Here is a 27,316-nt window from a genome sequence, read left to right as displayed (position 1 = left end):
AGGAACTTTGAGGAACTTTGCGAAACATTTTTAAGCAACAAGCAACAGAACACACAAAAGTTCCTTCATGTTCCTCTGGTGGAAACTATACTTAAGAATGGTCTAAGAAAGTCATACAAATATTTTTGGAGCGGTCTGTACGGTCCGGTGAACACTTTGAAAGAATTAATTCAAGCAAATCTTCCACTATTGAAATGAACAACAGAAGTATGTATTTGATACACTTATGAAAGTAACAAATGATAAAACATGAGGGATTTATTTCTTAGGTGCACCTGGTGGTACAGGAAAAACTTTTTTGATTCCATTGATATTAGCAACCATTCGCTCACAAAATAAAATTGCACTTGCACTCGCTTCGTCGAGAATCGCAGCAACTTTGCTTGAAGGTGGAAGAACAGCCCATTTAGCACTAAAACTGCCATTAAACATGCAAAGCAACGAAACTCCAACCTGCAATATTTCGAAGAACTGTGCAATGGCAAAGGTTTTGCAGCAATGTGAATTCATTGTTTGGGATGAATGCACGATGGCACATAGCAAGCAAGAATATGCGAGTGCAAAATGACCAATCTGGAGACAGATTCTCGAAACAACTCATTGACATTGGTAATGGCAAATTTCCTATAGACACCTTGACTGGTTGCATTAACTTTCCTCAAAGTTTTTGTCAGTTAACTCGATCAAAAGATGAACTTATTCAAAAGGTGTTTCCAGATGTCGCTCAAAATTACAGAATACATGACTGGTTTAGCGAACGGGCTAGATTGGCTGCAAACGGGATAAAACATAGATGTAAATGCATTAAATTTCAAAATTCAAGAACCAATTAGAGGCAAATTGATGCAAAGATGATCTCGTCAACTATCCGCCTGAATTTTTAAACTCGCTGGATTTACCAGGATTGCCACCTCACAATCTTCAATTAAAGGTTGGATCGGTAGTTATAATGTTGAGAAATATCTACCGACCGTGTCTTTGCAACGGCACACGGTTAGCGATAAAAAAATTATTGAACAACGTGATAGAAGCAACTACACTGAAAGGAAAGTATAAAGGAGAAGACGTTTTGATACCACGCATCCCAATGATTCCGACTGATGTACTATTTGAATTTAAACGACTACAGTTTCCAGTGCGGCTTGCTTTTGCTTCTTCTTCTTAACGTGCCCTATCAAGTCCCCTTGACGTTGGCGATTAACATGGCGAAACTGTCTCTGTCTTGAGCTATTCTAAAGAGCTCAGCTTTCCTCATTCTTGTCCACTTCCTGATATTCTTCAACCAAGAGGCCTGCTTTCTACCAATTCCTCTGCGTCCTTCGATTTTACCCATCATAATAAGTTGAAGAATATTATATCGGTCTCCCCTTACTACGTGTCCAAAATAGGCCATCTTTCTACATTTGATGTTATCAAGCAGCTCGCGAGCAGCATTTGCTCTCTCAAGGACTGCCACATTTGTCAGCATAGCCGTCCATGGAATTTTTAGTATACGTATGTGCAGCCAAATTTCAAAGGCCTCCAGACGATTAATGGTGGATATTTTTAATGTCCATGCTTCGACACCGTATAAGAGGACTAACGAAATGTAGCATTTAACCATGCGCTTTCGAAGTTGAAGTTGCAAGTTATCATTACAGAAGAATGACTTCATTTTTAAAAATGTGCGGGCTATCTCGATTCTACGTTTTATCTTTTGATCTGGATCTAGTTGTTCAGTAATATGGCAACCAAGATAATTAAAACTGGACACTCTTTGAATTATATGACTTTGAATTTTTTATATGCTTTTGCTATAACCATAAATCAGTCCCAGTGGCAAACATTAGGTATTTGTGGTATTAATCTAGAAATAAAATCCATGTTTCTCACATCGTCAATTGTATGTTGCCTGTTCCCGTGTTGGAAAACCATCAGATTTGTTTGTATATTGTCCAGGTAATCAAACAAAAAACATTGTATATCATAAAGCACTACAATAAAAATTAAACAGATTTTTGTTAATAATAATTATGATTCACTTGATTTACAATAAAGCGATTACTGAAAATACTTATATACGTTTTATTTCATTATTCGTTATTACATCGGTTATTAACCCCATGTTAATAATAATAAATAATTAACTATCTCTATGTTTTGTCATTGAAACACACACTTTATAAAATATTTGTCACCTTTAGGTTTCTACTATCCCGTTAGATTATTTTTCAATCAGGTTGTTCCCCTCTTAGTTTAAAGCCCTCTGGCAGACATCCCAGTCGGGGTTTTTAGTGGGTCCAAAAGAGTGGCTAAAGTTCGTGGAAGCGAAGATGCTTAAGTCACCCGAGCTGACCCTCAGACACAGCCCTATCACCATGGTGACGGTTCTGGTCACGAAAATTAAAGAAATGAACTGCCACATTCCAAATCTATTTGACAGAATGAAGTCTGTCGGGTCTGCTAGTTAAACATAATAACCTACTTTCTAATATCACGTAAGATAATTTTGATCAAAATTATTCTCTTTTGACTGTTTTTAACACTGCTACACTAATGCCCGACTTCACCAACGATACTTAAACAGTTACCTTCGGAAGCAATTATTATCGAAAGTAACTTCCTAAGTAAATACTTAGGAACAATCGCATTTCACAACTAAAAGAACTGCTTATCTTGAAAATGTTTTCTTAGGTATTATCTCGGGTACATTTGAACTATTGAACACACTTTTGACGAAATCATGAATGGGTTTTTGAAAGACAACACTAGTTTGTTAGGTAGACTATATAATTTTTCTCTTTAGTATTAACTTTCGAGGTTAGAATTAATTAATTTAACTTTATTTTTTTAAAATTTGTATTATAAAAGATAGTCACATATTATTAAAAAAAAATTGGACAATAACATCTCTTTGCAATGCCATATTTCTTTTGATTATCAAGCGGTTGATCTATTTGGCCAGTTTCAATTAACTGATTAATGTTTTCTGTTAATGTCCGTTCAAACATAGAAAATGCAGCATTAATCGCCACTTCTACCGAGAACAACATCCACGAGGTAACTGTGAAAATAGGCAATGTCATAATAGCTAACATATACAAACCTCCTGCTATTACCTGGCCTGTCCAAGTTCTTAATCCCTATGAACACCCAGCCATATACGTAGGGGATTTCAACAGCCACCATGAGATGTGGAAATACTCAGACACTGACAGAAATGGCACGTCCCTTGTGGAATGGGCAGAGAAACATGGTGCCCACCTTCTATTCGACGCCAAAGATAGAGGCACTTTCAGATCTGCGGCCTGGAGGAGAGAATATAACCCTGATCTCTGTTTTGTTACCATTGACAATAAAGGCCAACCGCTAGCAGCATCACGAAGGGTTATGCCTGACTTTCCACATAGTCAACATCGCCCCGTCCTAATCAAGATCGGTATCAGCATTCCGATTATAAGATCGTTCCCACGCCCCAGATGGAACTTCAAGAAAGCTAACTGGTCTGCTTTCACCAGTAACCTTAACAAATGCCTAGGATGGATTCCACCAAAGAGCCAGAACTACGGGAGACTAACAGGAGCAATAATCACCTCAGCAAAAGCGACAATCCCTAGAGGATACCGCAAAGAATATATCCCTGGTTGGACAGAACAGAGCGAAAAACTGTATGAAGAATATTGTGAAGATGGAAAACAGGAGATTGCAGACGAACTACTCCACAGCATTGATGCTGCCAGGCGTGAAAAATGGACCCAGACAGTAGAAAACCTAGACTTTCAGAAGTCAAGTCGACAAGCTTGGTCCCTACTGCGGAAACTCGGAAGTAGCAACCCACCCGTTCGCCAAACCAACCTAGTAACTCTAGACCAAATAGCTACGCACATAGTGTCAACCTCTAGGGCACCTCAAAATCGTTTACATACAATTAAAGTTAAAAAAGACCTCAAAACCATAAAATCTAGTCTTGCACACTCAACAGAATATTCCAACCCATTTACGCATGAAGAAATATCGCAAGCCCTAAATGAAATGAAAACAGGAAAAGCGCCGGGTTTCGACGCCATTTACGCTGAGTTGCTCAAACAGAGCGGCAGATTCACTAGGCAATGGCTCGCAGAATTCTTTTCTGACATCCTTCAAACGGGAAACGTCCCCCACCAACTCAAAAATGCAAAAATCGTCTCCATTTTAAAACCAGGGAAAAGTAATAATTCACCGAAAAACTACCGCCCCATCGCTCTCTTAAGTATGGTGTACAAATTGTTCGAAAGACTGTTGTATAATAGAATCAGCAAAACCATATTCCAACACTTACCAGTCGAACAGGCAGGATTTTGGCCAAACCGCAGCTGCACAGACCAGGTACTCGCCCTGACCAATTATGTGGAATCAAACTTTCAAAAGCAATTAAAAACAACCGCTGTCTTCATCGATCTATCTGCTGCTTACGACACTGTGTGGCGACAAGGGGCAATATATAAATTAATGCGAATAATCCCATGCAGAAAGACCACTGAGGTTATTAACGCCATGCTATCCAACAGATGTTTTAAAGTTATATTGGGAGACAAGACTAGTACCCAAAGAAAACTGAATAATGGACTTCCACAAGGATCCGTGCTGGCTCCCATGCTTTTCAGCCTCTACATAGCAGATATGCCAGAAACCACATCAAAAAAGTTTGGATACGCAGACGACTGGACGCTTGCCGCAAGTCATAAAGAATTCAAGGTCACTGAACGCATTCTAACAAACGATTTAAATGCCCTAGGGAATTATTTCCGCAAATGGAGATTGCAACCCAATCTAACTAGGACAGAAGTGTCCTGCTTCCATTTGAACAACAAGATGGCCAAATATCAACCTCAAATCCATTTTGAGGATAGACTCCTTAACTATAATAAACACCCAAAATACTTAGGTGTTACACTTGATAGAACGCTAAACTTTAAAGAGCATCTTACTAAGACTGCTGCAAAACTCCGAACTCGTAACAACATCCTGCAAAAGCTCTGCGGCACTACATGGGGCTCCTCAGCACCCACACTTAGATCGACAGCATTAGAACTGGTATACCCCGTAGCGGAATACTGTGCACCAGTATGGATAAACAGTCCACATACTCACCGTCTTGATGTCCAACTCAACCAAGCCATGCGAACTATATCGGGCACAATCAAGGCCACGCCCATTTACTGGTTACCAGCTTTGAGTCATATAGCTCCACCATCCATCCGCTGGGAACATGCCCTTGTCAGAGAATTTACAAAAATCAATACTGATCCTGAGCTCCGCTCCCATGTCGGAACTTCCGCCAGAGACATAAATAGGCTCCGTTCAAGACACCCGCCTCTAAAAACAGCAAAAATGCTAGTAGATCAAAACTTTAATGTAACTGAACGGTGGAGAGAACAATGGGAGAATCGCTGCACCAACTAACTGGAACATGCCATGTATTACACGCAAACCTGAGGGCTTCAACCAACCGAGACGAATTTGGACCACACTCACACTCAATAGAATAAGGACGAACTGTGGCAGATGTTCCGACTCACTTTTTAGATGGGGAAAAATACAATCACCAAATTGCGACTGCGGCGCCGAACGGCAAACAGTAAAACACATGGTAGAGGAATGCCCGATTAGATCCTATAACGGCAACCCTTCGGATTTCCTGGCTGCTACAAAAGAGTCAATCGAATATATTTATAATCTAGATGTTTGTTTGTAGAATAATATTTTTGTATTTACTGTTGTTTGTAATTTATATAATTTATATACATATATGTATATATATGAACCTGTGATGTAGCCATACGCTAAATAAATAAATGTTTTCTAAATCGTCTGGGGACTTTCATCTTCGTTTACTTCAATACAAATTATATTGTGTAAAATAGCACATGCTATTATTACATTTGTAGCTGTTTCTAAGTTTATTCTTAATCCTACACTAAGTACAGGAAACCTCCGTTTTAATACCCCATATTGTCTTTTAACAATATTTCTTGTACGAATGTGGCTACGATTATATCGTACTTGTGCTTCATTAAATAGATAAAAATCCTCTTTAAATATTTAATTTATTACTTCTTTATTATTTAGACATCTACTTCTTTACGTGCCACCTCCGCGACGAAGGTTGGCAATCATCACTGCTATTCTAACTTTTGACACTACAGCCCAAAAGAGTTCAGTTGAGCTGCATTCAAACCATTCTCTGAGGTTTCTCGGCCGGGACATTCTTCTTCTACCTATACTGAGCTTTCCTTGATTCTTTTCCTGTACTATTAGTTTTAGGAATTCATATCTGTCACCACGTGTTATATGACCAAGATATTGTAGTTTTCTTATTTTGATGGAATCCATTATCTCCCTGCTGTATGGCTCGTATGCCATGTGCCCCTTTTCTTTCTTCTTTTACAAGATTGTGTATTAACGTATTGGATTTATTTTCTTCTTTTGTCCTTTTGGGAGTTTCTTGACTTGGAAATTTTTCGTTGCGTTCGATCCCGGAAGATATTGCTATGGAACTATTGGTCATCCTGTTTTTCTTCTTTTGTGTTAGTTCGATTTTCAACCAGTAGTTGGAAGTTAAAAATTCATTGTTTGACTGTCATGGTCAACTTTGTTATTGTTTAAAGCTATCTTATATATATATATATATATATATATATATATATATATATATATATATATATATATATATATATATATATATATATATATATATATATATATAGCGAAGCTTGTTTAAGCTATTTTGTTGGCCATCCGCCTTTGTTGAGCTGGAAGCACCGCTCTTTTCGTTCCCAGAAACTTCAACACTAGTCTGTTCCACGTTTTTGGTTAGGCTGGAGCCATTTTTATAGAATTCTGCCATTGGTCGTTGTGCTTAAGAGCCAACCAACTGTACCTGGTGCCGATTCATCAAGTCGAGCATCCAGTTTTATTTTGAGTGTAAATATGTTAGTACCATAAGCAGTTATGACAAGTAGTCTTTGGTTACGATTTTTGTTTGTTTTATTTTTGTTTTGTTTGATTCACTGAAGTCGTTGAGCAATGTTACAATCGTTAGAAAATGCTACTGTTGTTCCAATCTGAATTATGTTTGTCCTAAACGAAAACTGTTCCTGTTTTTCCAGTTTTCGCTCTTACGTGGGGGTATTGTAGCATTTTTATATTCTTTCGTATGTATTGAAATCACCCAGTATGTATTAAAATACCGAAAAAGTATTTTTAATCCTTTTGCATCGCTGGAGTTGATAATAAACACATTTTTAAGGTTTGTTTATATATCACAGACACGTATTTTTTTGTATTTTCTTTGATCGTTAAGCCGCTCAATATTGCGCCTGAAATAAATATCCACTTAGATCGCTAAAAAGGTTTTGCGGGGAAGAGAATTGCATCACTCTCGCTGAAACCGCTGTCAGGGGTAGTTGGTTTCAGTGTTAGTCCAAATTTTTCTTCAAATTTGTAATGTTTTGTGTTTTTTTGTCTTCTATCATGGGAAAATGTGTACTGTAGTAGCAGTGTTAAGTGTTATGTGAAGTTATATGGTTTGGAAGAATCTGTGAACAATCAAGACGCTCCGAGTGTGTCGGCGTTAAAAAGCCGGCAAATTTGTTGAAAAAAGTGATTTATACTCAATGTAATGTGTCAGTTCTGATAGGAATAATCACTGTTTTTGTTTTATGTCGTCTCTCACCTAAGAGATTTGTATCTAAGAGATTTGCGGCGTTTCCAACAAATTTGAAAGATACCCACATGTGTTCCAGTTTTTAAAGAAGCAGAGTTTCAAAGTTTGCGTTCAGTGCCCAACTTCCAGCCTCATTTTTCGCAGTTTGAAGATAAATTTGTTCGTGTGGCAGAGAGTGTAAGTCCAGTTCTTAACCCCAGAAATTTTAGTGAAATCCAGGTAACTCTTTTGTGTTGATTTTTAAAGGAAAAATAAATATTTTCTAATAATAATTGCTTTCATCACAGTTTAAGAAATTGTAATAATTAAAATTGTAGTTAGAGTGTGGCTTATCATATTAATTGTTCTCAGTTTTAAAATTTAACACGTTCGCGGACACCTAGTTTTTATAGGGGGTCGCAAAAAACACGCTTGTAAAAATCTTAAAATTTGTTATTTTTCTGTCATAAAAAAGTAGTTTCACAATATTTTAGAATGTTTAGGTTGTTTTTTATAAAACAACAAGGTGCGGTAAATGCCGCTATGTCCCTAATGTCACAAAAGTTGTGCAACTGGACAAAGCGGTACATGCCGCTCTCGATTAGTAAATGCAACTAAATCTTTATATCTGTAAAAAATAATAAAGAAATATCCTTCTTCTTCTTCTGGTTCCTATCCGTTTCGGATGTTGGAAATCATATTGGCAATCATGACCTTGCTCGCTGCGGCTCGAAACAGCTCCGTTGAGGTTTTCTTAAACCATGTTCTTAAATTCCGCAGCCATGATATTCTCCTTCTACCGGGTCCTCGCTTACCTTTGACTTTACCTTGCAATATAGACTGCAGCAAATATCCTTACAACGAAAATATAATACAGAGATACGCTTATATTAAAAAATTTAATTTTTGTGGTACAGTTCAAAACAGTTTGTGGCACGGTACAACGCAAAGTGCTGGTTTATCGGCACACGTTTTACACAAGTATCTGGTTTTCTTGCGTTTTTTGTTTCGTAAACACCACTTGCACCTCACATGGTGAGTTTTGCGGGGGTCTGTAAGGTGTGGAATTATATCTGAAAAGTGTTGTTCATTGTTAGGGTTGACAACTATATTCGCTTCCATTAGAGGTCGTTTTCCACCGTACAAAGCTCCCTTATGCATCAGTTTTCTCCCATCATTAATATCTTCTGGAATGTTCAATAATTCTCTTACCAAATTTTCTCTGTATTCCAAAAGGGTCAGTTTTACATTTTTGTGCTTCTTCATTGCATAGTAGGAATTCCATACAGCTACATCCAGTAAGTGAAACATCACTTTTTTGTACCAACTGATAGTTTTCCGTGGAGAAGAATTATAACTCACCATTTGATCGCTCCTATCTATTCCTGACATGTACTCATTGTACCTGGCAACTTCTTCAGGTTTTATTACTGTCTTTCCAAACCTGTTCTGTACATTTATAAGTTTTGGGTGATATTTGGTTGTTATGCAGAGTACTTCCCTTTTATCCTTCCACTTTGAAATATAGATGCTACCGTCTCTTCGCCGTTTGTGTTCTCCTTTCTTTAGATTGGTGTTTACAAGAGCTTTTGGATTTCCTTTTCTGTTTCGTCTAAGAGTTCCTGTAGAATAAGTTTTTCTTTCCAAAAGGGATTTTGACAGCAAAATGCGGAATAAATGATGGCCTTTATCCAAAAAGGGTTCCATAAGTTGCAGTACTAACGACTCAATTTTAGATAATCCTTCTACATCTTCGGATTTTCCTTTATAAATTTTTATATTCAATACGTATCCGTCTGCTGTACATAGCTTGTAGAACTTAATGCCATATTTCACTTTTTTTCCTTTGATATATACCCGAAAACTCAGACGACCACGAAAGAGAAGCAATGATTCATCTAGTGACATTTCTTCTGCAGAGTAATAAGCTTTTTGAAAATTGAGTAATAGTTTATCGAGCAGAGGATTGACTTTTTTCAGTGGATCAGTTCCTGTTGTTTCCTCTTTACAAGCACAGTTAAAACATCGCAGCATTTCTTCAAATCTTCTACCAGATAGGGTGTAATGAAAAACTGGTGCATAATAAAGTGGATTCATTGAAAACAACTTCCTTACAGAGGGGTATTTTATTTGACCCTGTAATATGCATATAGCTAAAAATGATTGAAGTTCCTCCATAGTAAATGGCCTAATGGATGCTTGTCTGCTGTATTTTTGCTTGGGCCTATTTACATTAGTCAATATTTTAATGTATTTGTTCATTGAATCAAGAATTAGCTGTATAATTTCTTGATCCCAAAATTTAAAAAAATAGTCTGTAGCTTTAGGAGTATCTGTGTCAAAATTAAGATGAAGGCCACTTTGGGAATCGTCAAACAAAAATCTGGAATATCTGCGGCAATATCATCCCACTCGTTATCAGTTCCAATATCGCCCACCTCTAGCAAATTTTGTATATCATTACCTGTTTCGTCATTTTCTGCCTCAACTCTGTCTTCGTGATTTTCGTTTGAAAACAGATTCTCGTTTGCCAACGAATCTTCACCACTACTGGGTTGATATGATGGATCTTGTAAATCATTATCAGAGCTATAAGGTTATGATTCAGAACTTTCAAATTCATCTGTGCTCACTTCATCCATAAGTCCAAGAAGCCTTGCTTCTTCTGTAGAATCCATTTTCTGTAAAAACAAAAAATAGTATATTTACCAAAAATATAACTTCAACATTTTATTACTGTCTCTATTACTGATAAGCAGCATACAAATTACTAAATAACACAATCGTAATAAAACAATTACTTACTTTTATTATTCTCCAACAAATCTAGTCAAAATAAACAAAACACCAACAAAAAACAACAAAAATGAAGTGATATAGTACCACGTGCTCGCCGCCTAACACACGTCTAATATTTCAAAGCTAAACTGACCGACACGGACAGTTCACAATATTTTATGTTATTTGCTGGGACACCTAAGGTGCTTGAATAGTATTTCATGTACAAAAATGTGCGTGGTAAGCCGCTTTGCGTTTTGGCCGTTCTCAACATTAGACGGGATATCGCGCTTTGTCCCAGAAAGTAGAGCGGCATATGCCGCTTTGTCCGCGAACGTGTTAATATTGACATCTGACAGCTAGCCTTATTTTTTTGACATTTTCCATCTTTAGAACATAAGCAACACTATTTTTCCAGCAGAAAACAATATTATTGCGACAGTTTGGCGAAAGATATGGGCCATACATGGGTCCTCCTTACTATTGCATGTTCGATTCTATTGAACACATATGGCATAAGATAAAAGCATCGATAACGAGAAGTAATTTTCGCTTAGCCTAAATTCATCTATGGTTAGTCTAATTGAATTAGAAATGGAGAAAATAATCAATGACAGCTGGAAAAATACAGATAGGTTGCTCAAAGAAACAATTATTATACAGGGTGAGTCATGAGGAACTTTACATACTTCTACCATATGTAGAGTCATTCAGGGAGCATATCATATGGCCACTAAAAAATGTCAACTCCTCTTCTTTATTAATTAACAGGGTGATTTGTGTAATTGACCATTTATTTCATTTTACTGTAGTGTTTATACGGCTCATTTGATTTTTTTAATTTTTGCATGATACAGTACACTACTATCAAGCATTCGACTGGTATTAGCTAAACTAAAAAATTCCAGGACTGGCTTTGGAAAAATTAATTTAGGGATTCGTATTAAATATTACACCCTGTATATATTTTTTTTAAAATGCAATAAGTGATTTTCAAACTACATAAATAGCCAATGAAAACGACATATGCGACAATGTTGTCGTACTTTTATTAAATTTTTAGGGAACGATCAAATCTTACCAAAAATAGAACAACCATAATGAAGTATCAAATTATAAGGTATTAATTTAAACAACTGTTATAAATTTCAAACATTTTAATTAAAATGACTTCCTACAACATAATCTAATACGTAGAAAATTAACATCTTTACTGTTACTTTGTATTATCTCTACGATAGAATCAATTGTTTTTCAATTTTAAATTTTTACTCATAGATCGTATTGGGGCATTATTTTCGATAAATAATAAATTAAATTGATTAAAAAGTCAAACCTCTTATATGTGTTAGTTTTTGTTGATTGTAAATGATTAAAATTTTATGTCAAATAATAATACATTGCATCAACTGTACTAAATAAAAATAAATCTAAAAAAGTTTAAAATGAAGGTTGGCGTTGACCGTTTGACGTTTCTTGATATTTTATACCCATTGTCATTATTGTCATTATCAATTGTTATTTATGTGTACAAGAATACATATTTCTTCTGTCATATCTACGTTAAGTACATTGTGTTAGTTTTGGTAGAGCTTTTGTTACTTTCGTTCAAAATGCCACATCAGTTTTCGACCACAGAATATGCAGACATAATATTTGTTTATGGATTCTGTAATGGGAATGGTAGGACTGCTAGTAGAGAATATCGCAGGAGATTTCCTAATCGTCGAACTCCCAGTCATCCAACATTTGGGTCAGTTTTTAATTATTTGCGAGAAAATGGCACTTTTCCTAGTGGAACAACAGAGCGACATGTAGATGAAGTGCAGGAAGATGACATTATGGACGCCGTTACTATGAACCCTACAATAAGCACTAGACAAGTAAGTCGAGAACTCAATGTTACTCAATCAAAAGTAAGTAGAGTCTTACAAAAAAATAATCTATACCCATATCACATTCAATTGGTTCAGCGACTACATGCTGGAGATGAGATCGATAGGTTGGAATTTTGTAGATGGATTAACAATAATCGACCAACGCTATACAGGACACTATTTACAGATGAAGCCCAATTTACCAGACGGGATAAATAATTCACGAAATTCACATGTGTGGGCAGAAGAAAATCCCCATGCTATTCGAGAATGTCGTTCTCAGTTAAGGTTTTCGGTTAACGTGTGGATTGGTGTCATAAATAACCAATTAGTAGGTCCTCACTTTTTTGATGGTCCTTTAACAGGGCAGGTCTATTTGAACTTTCTACAAAATATTTTGTCGAATTTGCTTGCCAACGCGAACGTTGCTATCCGAGGGATGTAATTTCAGCATGATGGGGCACCCCCACACTTTTTACTGGCAGTGAGACAACATCTCAATAATGTTTATGGCAACAGGTGGATAGGACGTGCAGGTCCTATTTCGTGGCCTTCAAGATCCCCTGATTTCAATCCCGTTGATTACCATATTTGGGGACGATTGAAGCAACTACTTTACGCAGTGAATATTAATAACCGACAACAATTAATTGATAGAATTATACATTGTTGTAATACTATTAGAAACGATCCCCAGAGTATCCGTAATTCAATACGTCAATTAACAATTCGGCAACAAAAATGTGTACAGGCTGCAGGGTTCCATTTCGAAAATCTATTTTGAATTATTTTTATTTTGTTACCATTATTGTATCTTTTCCAGTTCTAATTTATGGGTTTATCATAACTATGTACATATTTTTAGTTTTTTTTAATTGTTCTTCGTTATTGTTAGTAGTTACTGTTTTTTGTTGTGCAGTGACTCAGTTTATCATTTCAATTAAAATGTTTGAAATTTATAACAGTTGTTTAAATTAATTACCTTATAATTTGATACTTCATTATGGTTGTTCTATTTTTGGTAAGATTTGATCGTTCACTAAAAATTTAATAAAAGTGCGACAACATTGTCGCATATGTCGTTTTCATTGGCTATTTATGTAGTTTGAAAATCACTTATTGCATTTTAAAAAATATATATACAGGGTGTAATATTTAATACGAATCCCTAAATTAATCATTCCAAAGCCAGTCCTGGAGTTTTTTAGTTTAGCTAATACCAGTCGAATGCTTGATAGTAGTGTACTGTATCATACAAAAATTAAAAAAATCAAATGAGCCGTATAAACACTACAGTAAAATGAAATAAATGGTCAATTACACAAATCACCCTGTTAATTATTAAAGAAGAGGAGTTGACATTTTTAGTGGCCACATGATATGCTCCCTGAGGGACTCTACATATGGTAGAAGTATGTAAAGTTCCTCATGACTCACCCTGTAGATCTAGATAACGACAGTGATAGTGAAACTGGCTTGTCCATGTAATATTTTTTAATGTAAGTACTTTTTGAATTGTATTTATAAATGGTAAACTTTCTATGTATACGTAATTTATGTAAATATTTTTAAATTCAGTTGATAACGGTATAAAACACCTCAATTTTGAAAATAATTTTCTAAAATATTTTTGCCTCTGCTCTTTTTGTACTCTATTTAGAAATGATAAAGTTTTGTAAATATGTGAATGTAGTGTATGTAAATATTTTTGCAACTATTTTAACTTTAGTAGACAATGATAAAGACCAGCTTTTAAACACACCTAACAATCAAATAAGTAATGCAAATCGAAAATAAAAGTACGATCCTGTCTAGAGGCGATCCCCCGGTGCCTTGCGGTAGAAAATTTTCGAATATAAATTTTGATGATTCTTAAAATTAAAAGTGAAACTGGAACAAACCATGAAGTGGAGATATCCAGGAGTGGCTAGTATACCTGTTGAATACAAAGCACGTGGTGTTCGTGTGTATTAAGGTATAAAAAATGCTTATTAAAAGCTTAAATTTTTTATTTTAAGAAGATCTTTTCGGAATTAAATCATTCCATCATCAGTTTACTAAAAGAGAGAGTAAAAATACCAATATTAAAAAACAAGTAAGTTAAAATTTAAATATATAGAAATAACACATTGGTTTTTTACTACTTACATAAAAAGTTGGTAAAAACATTGTATGGCCACATAAAAAACATTGGAAGGACATCCGTATTAAAATATAATCCTCATGGTATTTATCAAGGTAAAGGCAATAGACTTAACTTGTTGATTATTAAAAACTGAAAATGGGGGCATCTTACATGACCCCCTGTAGCTGGTGGAGTAAACTCCACAGCAAACGCAGTGGAGTTTATAAACTTCAATGTTCTGACTGTGATGCCACTTATATTGGTAGAACTTGTAGATCTCTAGTAACCAGGGCCATGGAACATTCTAAGTTAGAGAACACTTCTTCTTTTTCCCATCATCTCAAATATCACAATCACACAATCAAGGTACCAGATGATATTTCTCTTCTTCATAACATCCCAGGTAGAGATTATCTCAAACTTGACCTTTTTGAGGATTTGGAAATAGTCAAGGAAAAGAAAAACAGTCCCAATTGTGTTAATCGTCAAACCAGCATCAACAGAGGCTTTGTTCCACTTCATCGACAATTATTTTCCTGATCTAACTTTCTTTCTGTTAACTACACATCCAGTTTTACTTACTTCTACATTTTTTTCTATTTTCCCATAGCTTAATATCACCTTATATAATCCGCCATACTTAACTCTATTCTTCTCACCATTAATACACTAACATTCCCTTTTCCAATATCCCATTTCCCATCCTCTCCAATAACTACCATCTGACTAATCACGCAGGTTTTCTTATAAATACTCACGTTACATCTATCAATCTCTTATCACAATCAGTTTCAGTATCCCCAGCTTACATCTTTACATTCATCTCCTATTTCCTTTTCTTTCTTTTTCTTTTATTTCTTTTTCCTCGATTCATCTTCCATAAATTTCAAACCAACTTTTATCTATACCTACTTCATACAAGGAAACAATTAGGTAATAACATTCTTTTTATCGCCTTTAAAATGATTTATTAATTTCAACTACCTAACTTAAATTTTGCCTTACCCTGGTATACCAAATTTATTTTACATCACAGTCACTCATTGTTTTACATTCTACCACCTTTTTAAAATACCAAAAATTGCTATTGATCCTACTACACACAAAACACAATTCTTCACTAAAAACTGCCTATTCACAAACTTAAGCACAATGACTTTTGCTCCTACTACATCATTCCACTTGACATTGATGGGCACTAACTGATTTTTCATACCATCTTTCTATCAGTTAGCCCAAGACTCCAGAACAGATCAGAGGTAATGTAAGTCGATAAAACCTCACCAGCTACAGGGGGTCATGTAAGATGCCCCCATTTTCAGTTTTTAATAATCAACAAGTTAACAGTCTATTGCATTTACCTTGATAAATACCATGAGGATTATATTTTAATACGGATGTCCTTCCAATGTTTTTTATGTGGCCATACAATGTTTTTAACAACTTTTTATGTAAGTAGTAAAAAACCAACGTGTTATTTCTATATATTTAAATTTTAACTTACTTGTTTTTTAATACTGGTATTTTTACTCTCTCTTTTAGTAAACTGATGATGGAATGATTTAATTCCGAAAAAATCTTCTTAAAATAAAAAATTTAAGATTGTAATAAGCATTTTTTATACCTTAATACACACGAACACCACGTGCTTTGATGATTCTCTTAGATCTCTGGTACGACTATACTAACGTACAGAGAATGAACGAGAAAATATTACCTAAACATGAAGGACTACATAATCATCGAAAAAAAAGAGAAGAAAGAATTTAGAACGAGTGAATTCGTTAAGCCATGAGCAAGAGAAACTCGTAGGCAGAATATTGAAATTTAGAAAACGCATCCTGTCATTTGACTGATATGTTCACCCTCTCATAACAATTTTTGCATGTTAGAATGAACTTACTAACACATACACATAAAAATATAAACAACACTAGGAATTCTAAGGTTTCCTACGAATGTAAAAGAATTGGATATACTTACACATTCTAATATTGTCAAACTCATTCCATAAATAGTCAAGAAGAATCCTCCTTGAAATTTAGTATGTAAAAAATGATCTGCTGAATACAGCATCTCGTTGAGATTCAAAGATAAAAATATCAATAAAAAATTTCCACAAATTCGATTAACCATTTGAGTAGCTTCAAATGCATCTTTATGTATTAACTTTATTTTATTAATTTCTTTACAAACTAAGATTTTAGATAGGTTTGATATTGAGAAAGTCGATTGTGTTAAATCGATCACGACAGTGAAGAGACTGCTCAAATAGTCAGTCATTGTTAAAACAAAGAGAACGAAAAAATGCACTTTAAACAAACAGCATACCCAAAAAAATGTACCAATATTTTCTAATAGAAGAATTTGAAATGACATTCCGGTAATGAAAAATATTGTATTAAATAGAGAAATTCCAGTAATAGATAAGAAGCCAATTCGTCGACTAGTTGATACTTTTCGCTTGTACTGTCCCAATGTTGTATCAGTTGCTTTAACATTCTTATAGAGACGAGACACATTATGTTGATTATAAAAAATTGAACACCAGCTGTTAAACTCAAATGCGATATAACAAAACACTGATAAACGTCTCAAAATATTATGTGATGGTGCAAATTTTACAAAGACAATCATGCAAGATAAATCGATTATATAAAAGCAGCTATAAATCCATCTTTGACCCAATGAAGATCTATTTGATCGTGAAACGTTTGGTAAAAATCCTATAACGAACCCCAATTTCAAGAACCATTGAAGAAAAGTTTTAAAATTTTGAAATATGTTATAAAACATTACACGCTAGTTGTTTAAGAAACTCGACAAAAGAAAACGTTGTTATGGTTGGATTGTAATTACGTTAATACAAAAAGCAATTATCATTTATTCCTAATGCTTTTATTCTAATTAAAGACAACACCTAGATAAAACTTATTTAATATAGATTTCATTTTATTTCTATTTGTATCATTGCCATTAATTTAGTTTTTCATGTTGGTAATGAAAAATATATTAACATTTTAGTACTATCAGAGTAATATATTATTGGGTACAATATATATATATATATATATATATATATATATATATATATATATATATATATATATATATATATATATATATATTTGTACCCAATCGCCTCCCTATCCACCGATTTGAAAATATTTGGTTGAGGTACTGCCTGCCGGACATGGATTTGATAGTCGGGTGGTGCTTCAACCATATATTCGTGGAACTTGTGGATTTCCTGCATCAGGATACAAGTTGACCAACGTTGGCACTACATTATTTTGGAGCAATGCTAAATAATTGTCGCCATTCAAATTGCCATCTGCCATCTATTAAAAAGGGACCTACTATTTGATCTTCAATAATTCCTGCCGACACGTTAACCTTCTCAGGGTATTGAGTATTGCCATCTATCATCCAGTAAGGATTTTCCCTGGACCAATAGCGGCAATTTTGCCGATTAGCATAACCGTGAAGAGTAAAGGTGCACTCATCAGAAAACAAAACATGTTCTAATTGGATCACATTACTGTCTAACATTGTCATCATTTGTTCACAAAAATACGTTCTCCTGTCAAAATCATCTTCTATGAGCTCCTGAGTGTGTATAATTTGATAGGGATGCATTTTTTTCCTTGTAATATTCCAATAACCGATGAATAGCTAATATCGAGTACTGAGGCTGCTTTTCGAACAGATGTATGTGGGTGTTCCTTAAACTCAAGCATAACAGCCAATTTGGTATTCTCACTTATTGCATTAGCAGCTTCTTTTTTTACCTTCCTAATATGGCCCTGCTCGTGAAATTGCTTCTCTATTTTACTGATTGTCCCTTGAGATATGTGCTGGAAATCAGATGCTTCGTGAAATGAACGAGCTAGTTGAATTTGCGTCCGTATCTTATCTCCATAGCCAATCATCTGTATAATTGTAATTTTGTGCATTTCTGTTAAATGAACTATTTTTTTGGCTTGTAGTTAATGAAATTCAAATGCCTATAGCACTAATAACTACTTCGGTATATAAACCAAACCTGGTTATAAACCAAAGTAAACAATTTTTTGTTTTTTTTTAACATATCACTAAAAAGGAATACTTAAATAGTTTTTATTTACTTTATCATTACCAAGACCTAAATGGGCAAGAAGTATTAAGACAGTAGTAGCCATTTTCGACAAATAATAATTTTCTTTTCTAAATGTGAATTTTTGCATCATACTTAATATTTCCGAAACAGTCAAAGATAGGCATAGGACATTGTATTCAAAAAATGTCTAAAATTATCTGAGGAATCTAAAAATTAATTAATATACATGGTGTTCTATTTAAAATAAGCAAGTTGGTATTGGCCACCGTTATCTGATACACCCCGCATAAAGTTTTTATGGAAGAAAAATGCGCAACTATAAATACTAATCGGCGTGTTCGACCGTTTTTTCGAATACTCCCTCATTTATTTATTAGCTAATTTATTCCATTTGGCTGACACACAGTGTATATATATATATATACCAATTAAGGGTAACCATAAAATATTTACAGGAAAGAAAGGAAATAACTACAAACCATTAAGTTTATTTTTGTTATTAGTCTGTTGTAGTAGATTGGTAAATACAATGAAAAATATAGGCAAATATCCGATTTATTTAAAGATACGAAGAAGATATAACTCTCAAAAAGATCCGCAAATCAGATTATTACACGGCGATTGGCAACATTGACTTTGGGTGGCGCTATAGAATATGGTGCGTCCTAAAAGGAGACAGATAGTTGAACGATATTTTATACAATATCTATCACCGGGTATGGATTTATTTTTGTCCAAGTTTTATATTGGTCCACTATTTAAAATGCAGTTCAAACAGACATGTATTAAATTGTATGTTCCGTTTTAAATTCGTTCAATCTGTATAATATAACTTTCTTAAAAATAAACAAATTTTATTATATGCAAATTTTCTGGCATGAATTCAATTCTTTTTTATCAATTGCTTTATGATATGAGTTTAAATAAAATATATGGTGTACATACAACGCATTTGCACAACCAAATTGTCTTCCCGAAATACTGTCCAATTTTACAAAACCCGTGTGGCTCTGCTTCCTCCCTCTGTTACACAAAAAACAGTACTCGTTCAGTTTCTCTCCAAATTAAAAAAAAAAACACCTAAGACTCGTTTTACAATAATAATAATGGGACTCTTTTCGCAAATTGCGTCTCCTGCCTTTAATGGTTATCTTGTACAAACTTTATATAACTTTTCCTTTCTTACAGATTTAGGAGTCTCATTGGACACAAGGAGTTTGAGATTCTCGACCTGGGTGTCGATGCGTCTACAACTATTATACCCACCAACTTAAACTCACACACAAAAACTTATACTTCTTTTTCACACCCCATTCTCAAACTGGACTTCTTGTTCTGGCTGTTAAAAACACAATAATGATTCCACACACTGTTCTTAAAGTGGACTTCTCCTTCTCGATCTTAAAAACACAATGATTCAAATCTTCTGGTTCAATTTTCAAGTCGACTGTCCTATTCTCCTCCCCTAGTACTTTCTAGCCAATCAACATTCGTTCATACAAGTTTATCCCACTACCAAACTTCAAATTTTGCTAATTTTAAATTTCAAGAAATCAAGCATGTTTACTGTAATTGGGCTTTCACTCAATTAACAGGATATGATATCGACTAAGCTTTCTTTTGTTTTGCTACAGACAAATGCCTCTTTGTAAAAGATAACATCTATTCATAGCATTACCTTCGAAGAAAATTACAACCCATTATATATCTAACATTAATTTTGAATTCCCATCTGCTACAAAACCATGTATAATTATTTGTAAAATTTTAAACAATGCTTTCTTACTTTCTAAATAATCCCGAATTGTTTTTCTATGCAAATGTTCTAAGAAACTTTTTATTGTTTTAAATCCACTGTTCTCCGAAAACACTTATTACAAATAAAACATTATATTTATAAATTTTTAACCTATACAGGGTCTTGAATATTTATCATCTCATGGTATTTTTAAAATAAAATTTATTTTATTTTCGATCTGTTTAGGAATCATAATAAATCCCCGCCTTTGCAAACGATAAATATTATTCGCATATTACAACTGATTTTTTTGAGACAAACAAAATTCCCTGTATAGTTCCTTTTCTTTAATAATTTCATTTTAAGTCTTTTCCTTCCATTACTCGTAATATTTGTGTACATCGTGAATGTTGTACACTCCTCTGATCTTTTCTGAATCTCTTCATTTATTAAATTTTCATAGTCTTTTAAAAGCTAACGCATCTCCTTTTCTTTTCCTTCTTCACATATTAATTCTCTTTGTTTTTTATCAGTTTCCTGACACATGTTTATCGTATATTCTGCATTCTCGTTTTCACATTCCTCTTCTTCAAAAACCACTGTTTCTAATTTATTTTCTCTATTTCCGTTTATGCTCATCTCGTTCCATATCTCCCATGTGTGAATGTCTTTTGTTATCCTTCTTTCTTTCGTTGGGCTCATCTCTTCTTTTGAGAAATCCCATGTTTCATTTTCTTCTTCCTTTCTTTCTTCTTCTGGGATCGTCTCATATGAGGAATGCCAAGTTTTAGTTTCTTCTATCCTTTTTCTTCTTTTTCTTCTGGGCTCATCTCATCTTTTGAGGAATACCATGTTTTATTTTCTTTTACCTTTTTCTGCGGCTTTCTCCTCTTTCTTCTTTGTCCTTGTTTCGTTGCCAAATTCATCTCCACCGTTTGTTCTTCATCTGACTCGTCCATTTTCCGTTTCTCATGTTCCTTTCCCTTTTTCAATTTGTCCTGTTCTTCTTCTTTTTCTTCCGTGAGTTTTATCTTGTTATTTTTGAAAAAAATTACTACATGTTTTTTCTGTCAACTCGTCCACTCTTACGATCATGTCATGCGACATGTTTGGCATGATCCCACATTGTAGTGCATAAAATTTCTTGCTCAATCGTACCTTTATTCGTATGCCTTCATTTATCGTTGTCAATGTCCGTTTATTTGCGTCCACTAAATTTACCCTAGGTATTTTGTAAATCAAATTTGTTAAATTAACTTCTTCTATTAACTTTCTGTTGACTAGCGTTATTTCCGATCCAGTGTCTATCATAATTTTAATTGATTTCTTTCCTTCGGGTGACAAAAAATTCCTGTTTGATTCTTTGTTTCTAGTGAGCGCCTTCATGAAAAGACTCCTGTGGCTCTTCGGTGTTTCTCCTTCCGTCGCTCTGTGTTTCTTCCTCATACTCTTCTACCTATTTACCTCTCTTCTATTTTCTCATGGTCTATCGGATTTGTATCGATTTTCTCGATATTCCTGTTCATTTCGTCTATTATTATTTCTGTTGTCTTGATATGTGCGGGTGGTATTAGGATTCTGGTTTTCTCGATATCTGTCCTCATTCCATTGCCGATTTCTTGGTTCATAATTTCCTCTCCCGTTTTCTCTATTTTCGTTTTCATTCTCTTTTGGTATAGTCCCTCCTATAATTTTGTCCTCTATCTCTATATTCATGTGTTTCTCTGGGTCTGTAGTTTTCGTGCGATCTTCTTGCCTTTCTTTCTCGCACACGCGATTCTCCTATTTGTAGGAATTGGCCCAAGCTATCTATATCTTTGTGATTTTGCAGAGTGACATGGTCTTCTAGCGTTTGTTCAAAATGCCTTGCAATCAGTTCGTCTGACGAGTAATTATATTGCAAATGTTTTGCATTATTATATATTTATGCCGGTTAGATCATCATCATCGTTATAAACCATATCCAAGGCTTCCTGGTGTGTAAAACTTCTCCTGTAAATAAAAAATTAATTAGATCTTTTATTAGCCTAGTGTGACCATTTGGTAACAGTCTCATTTAAAATTTTATGTTATTGAGTGAGGTTGCCTGTAATATTTTTTATGTTATAACCTACTTACTTAACTATATCAATAATTATTTAAATTGCCGGAAAGTCTTACTAGTAAACTAATAAAACTACTTACTCAAATCTCGGTTCCATAATTTGCATTCTTTTCTTCCAAACTGTTGAATGTAATACAGTAACAAATTAAATACACTGACATCTAGTAACAAGTTGAACTGTGGATAGATTTCTAGCGTTAAGTTGAGTTACAATTAACATTAATTGATGGCATGTTTGCGTAACTAAGTGGTCACACAAGGCGTTGATGGGTTAATTTGAATAAAAAGTTCTGAAGTTTAGTAGTAGCAGTAAAAAAATTAATAAAGAGTTATAAAGATATACTTACGCTTTCAAAAATTGTTAAAATAATTGAATATATGATCAAAAATCCTTTATATCCTTTTAACGACTTACTGTGCAACAAATTGTCAGCTGCAAAGAGCACGTCGTTCAGATTTATTGCTAAAAATAATAACAAAAATTTCCCAGATATTGTATTAAACTCCTCAATAACTTCAAATCCCTGTTTGTGTAGAAACTTTATTTGATTAATTCGTTTAAAAAATAACGTTTTAGACTGTTTTGATCTTAAGAAGGTTGATTTTGTTAAAGCGCTCACTGCTAGAAAGACGTTCCTTAAATAGTCAGTAATCATTAGAGCAAACATAACAAAAAAATTTATTTTAAATAAAGAGCATATCCAAAAAAATATAGAAATATTTAGCATTATAGAAGATTCAAATGTCATTATGGTAAATAGGAATATTGTATTACTTAAAGAGATCCCAGTAATAGACAGAAAACAAATTATTTGAGCAGTTGCTAATTTTTGCTCGTGATGTCCCAATAGATTATAGGTGGCTTTAAAATTATTATAGAAACCAGACAAATTTTGATTAAACAAAATGGAACACCAGCTGTTTAACTCAAATAATCTATAGCCAAATATTGCTAAATGTCTTAAAATATTTATTGACGGTATAATATTTTCGTATACAATCATAAAAAATAAAGAAATTGTATAGAAGCAGTTATAAATCCATCTCTGCCATAAAGATGATCTATCTTTTCCAGAAATACCTGGAAAGAATCCTATAATAAATCCAAATTTTAGCAACCATTTAACCGAGCGTCTATAATTGTTTAGTAATATATAATAAAACATCGTACACTCCTTGTTTAAGAGACTAGACTAATACCTTTATGTGGATAGATAGTAATTATAATAATGCCAACAATAAATGAAATGTGTTTTGAAGCTTTTATTCTAATTACAATAACACGTAGCTGTTTTGTATTTATTGATGCACAGATTAACAAAACATAACTATTTATTTACTTATAAAACGGTTACATATAATTTAATTAATCATAGCAGCGTGGACATTCGGAGCCGCTCATCGACATGACATAACCTCACCCAAGCCTGTCTAATTTTTCCGATGCAGGATTAATGTATAACATCTCCTCCCTTATTAGAGATCAAGCTTAATGGGAGCTTTTACTAATCTTCCGGAGCGCGTTCTAAAAGCGGCTTCCCACGGTCGGCGATATTGCGGACTTAAGCGGACCAGCCCGCACCACGCACCGTGGGAAAGGTCTCGTCCGTGGTAGCACAGACACGTCCGTGCTGGTGCGTCCTATCCATCTAGAATCGGTAACATCAAAGGTGCGGTACATGCTCGTGCGACGTGATCCTAGTGCGTCTGTGTTTTGACAGACAAGTGCAAGTCAGAAGTTTTTCATTCGCTGTCACGAGTAGTTGTCTGTAGTGTTGTCAAAGTTGTTTTGCAGTTTTTACTTAAAAAATGGAATGGACAAACGAAGTTATTTTTGATTTTTTAAATTTGTGTCAAAATGAACCAAGTTTATGGAATTCCACGGCGCCAGAGCATAAGAACCGGAACGATGCATGTGTCGTACCGGAAGGGTAAAAAAATATAATGTTGTCCAATATTATCCAATATTGCGCAATATTGCAAAATACTGCGAAATGCCCACTCCGGACGCTCTGTAGATGATCAGGTGACCCCGTCTTGATAAAGACAGGATTTGTTTACTTCAATAACTCAGGTTAAATAAAACTCAGAATTAGTAAGTGTAGAAAAACGCAGCCACAGAGTCTAAATGAAAAATTCGCCCCTAGAGCGAAGTGCTCTAGGAGTGTCCGTGAAGGACCGACTTAGACTCACTGAGATCCAAAAATATCCCATATTTAAAGACATTTTAACTTTTATATGAGACCTTCGGACCTCTCGTCCAATAGAAAATTGAATAAAGTTCCAGAAGGAGGGTGATGCGCATCAGGGTGCGTATTAGTTTGCACAAGGATGACATCCCCCCGCTCTGGAGACTGTGAGGCTGGGAAAAGGTAATTTTTATTAAAAAAACTTAAAAAGCATACAAATAGTACAAGTAAAATGCACAAGAAAATGTGAAAATAAACGTACTTACAGTTATTAAAATACTTGAAAAGCACACAAAAATACAAGTAAAAATGCACAAGAAAATGTAAAAATAACGTACTGACAGTTTTTTTTAAATATAACGAATTAAAATTGTTCTTATTGAACACAACACTGCACAAAGACACCACACAAGAAGAGGTCGATGGTGGTGACAGCATCTGCAGGTTCATCCTCGGTCGATTTACTCACTCCTCCGGCGGGTTCGTCCTCTTCTAGGCTGTCTGGATCCCATGTAACCGTATCAAACGGGGTTTCGTAGGCCAAGGGCCCAAGCCTACGTGGTTACGACCACATATCTGTAGGGAGGCACTAGCTGGTCCTACTCCGCGATGTACGTTGGCAGGTGGGGCTTCTAACGTCAAAGAGGGCCGGCTCGTCGAAGGTATTTGCACATCGAAGGTTTCAGGTCTCCAGAAGGCTTGGATATCGGCATGTTAGTTTGATGCTAACATCCGATGCTTCTCCTCGCTGTTTTCTTGAATCCAGCACTCGGTGGATTCATATTTCTGTATCTTCTATGCAGGCGGGTCGTAGGTCCGGATTTTAATCCGTGTTGGGCGCCATGTCGTACCGGAAGGGTAATAAAATTGGAAAAAAAAATATAATGTTGTCCAATATTATCCAATATTGCGCAATATTGCAAAATATTGCGAAATGCCCACTCCGGACGCTCTGTAGATGATCAGGTGACCCCGTCTTGATAAAGACAGGATTTGTTTACTTCAAGAACTCAGGTTAAATAAAACTCAGAATTAGTAAGTGTAGAAAAGTTTCCTAGAAGAAACTTACCAAGTAAAAAAACATTTAGAGCCGTTGAACGACGTTGTCAAGAAACTGGGAATGTGAGACCAAATAAAATAAATTCTGGTAGACCAAGAACAACAAGAACAATTAATAAAGAAAATAATATTTTAAATTTACTTGATCAAGATCCAACAGTTAGCGTAAGGAATATAGCAAGACAAACAAATACTTCTTCTTCAAGTACTTGGCGAATACTGAAAGAACAGCACATACCACCCTGTTCATTACAAATAAGTCCAAGAGCTCTTGCCAGATGATCTACCGGTTAGAGTGGATTTTTGTGAAAAATTGCAACAAAGGACAGCCCACAATCCAAATTTTTTAAAATGCATTCTTTTTACGGACGAGGTCACCTTTACGCGACAAGGTATGTTTAACTCCCATAATGCACACTACTGGTGTGATGAGAATCCACGAGTCAAAAGGGTATCACATTACCAACACTCGTTTAAAGTTAATGTTTGGGCAGCAGTAACAAGTTAATAGGTTATCATATTCTACCTGGAAATTTAAATGGTGATATGTATCTTGATTTTTTTAAACAATTCCTTATTCGAGATATTAGAAGATTTAACGCTAAACGAGCGAAGATCTTTATTTTTTATGCACGATGGAGCTCCACCACACTTTGATAGAAGGTGTCGTAATTGGTTGAGTAATCATTTTCCAAATCGATGGATTGGTAGAGGTGCAGAAGCTCCGATTCATTGGCCTCCTCGGTCATGCGATTTTAACCCTTTGGACTACGCAGTTTGGTCGTATATTAAGGAAAAAGTCTATGCTACAGAGGTAAATTTACGCCAAGAATTAAAAGAAAGAATTCAACGTCAATTTAATGACATCATAGCTGATCTCCTACCGTTTAGAAGGTTAATGGAATCTTTAGAAAAAAGAATAGACTTGTGTATTCGCGAAAACGGAGGGCATTTTGAACACTTACTGTAATTGAATTTTATTTTATGTTCTTAGTCATTAATTTAATTTTCTTCTTGTGAGTTTTGTTTAATTACTAACTATTTTATACCAGCATCAATTATTACTTCATAATTTTCAAATCAAAATATTCCGAAAACGGTACACAGTATCGAGTTTTACCAAAAGTACTTTTTTCGTGTAAAATTGAATGGTGTTTAAGTTTACTTGAAATTTTGATTAATAATTATACTCTTAAAAAAGTTATATTCACTAATGCTTAGCACGATCCGTGTAACTAGCGCCCTCTATGAGAATCAGATATAAAAACAAATTCATGGGATGTATCGCGCCTCTATGAGATTCATTTATAAAAACAAATTCATGGGATGTATCAGCTTCTAAAACATATTCGTATAAAATTTCATTACAATGTTGAAAGTAGTTTCGGCAAAATCGTAAAAAATGCGTAAATTTTTTTTTCTTCAACGCCCTGTATCCTGAAAACGGATGGCGTTACAAAAATTTTTTACCAAGCAAACCCCAATTATTTTTCAGTTTTTTACCTACCCTAGAGACGGGGTTACCTTTTCTTAAACACCCTGTAGATTGGTATTATCCCAAATTCAATAATCTTGTTTATTGTCTTTCCAATGTACTCAGAAATGGGGCTCATCGCTAAAGATGATTTTTCGATGAAAATTGGGGTCGTTTACCTTCACTTCCTGTGTGAGCCACGTGAAATCG

Source organism: Diabrotica undecimpunctata, unplaced genomic scaffold (genome assembly GCF_040954645.1).
Source record: "Diabrotica undecimpunctata isolate CICGRU unplaced genomic scaffold, icDiaUnde3 ctg00000602.1, whole genome shotgun sequence".
Taxonomy (NCBI): domain Eukaryota; kingdom Metazoa; phylum Arthropoda; class Insecta; order Coleoptera; family Chrysomelidae; genus Diabrotica; species Diabrotica undecimpunctata.
Note: the sequence above shows the minus strand (reverse complement) of the source record.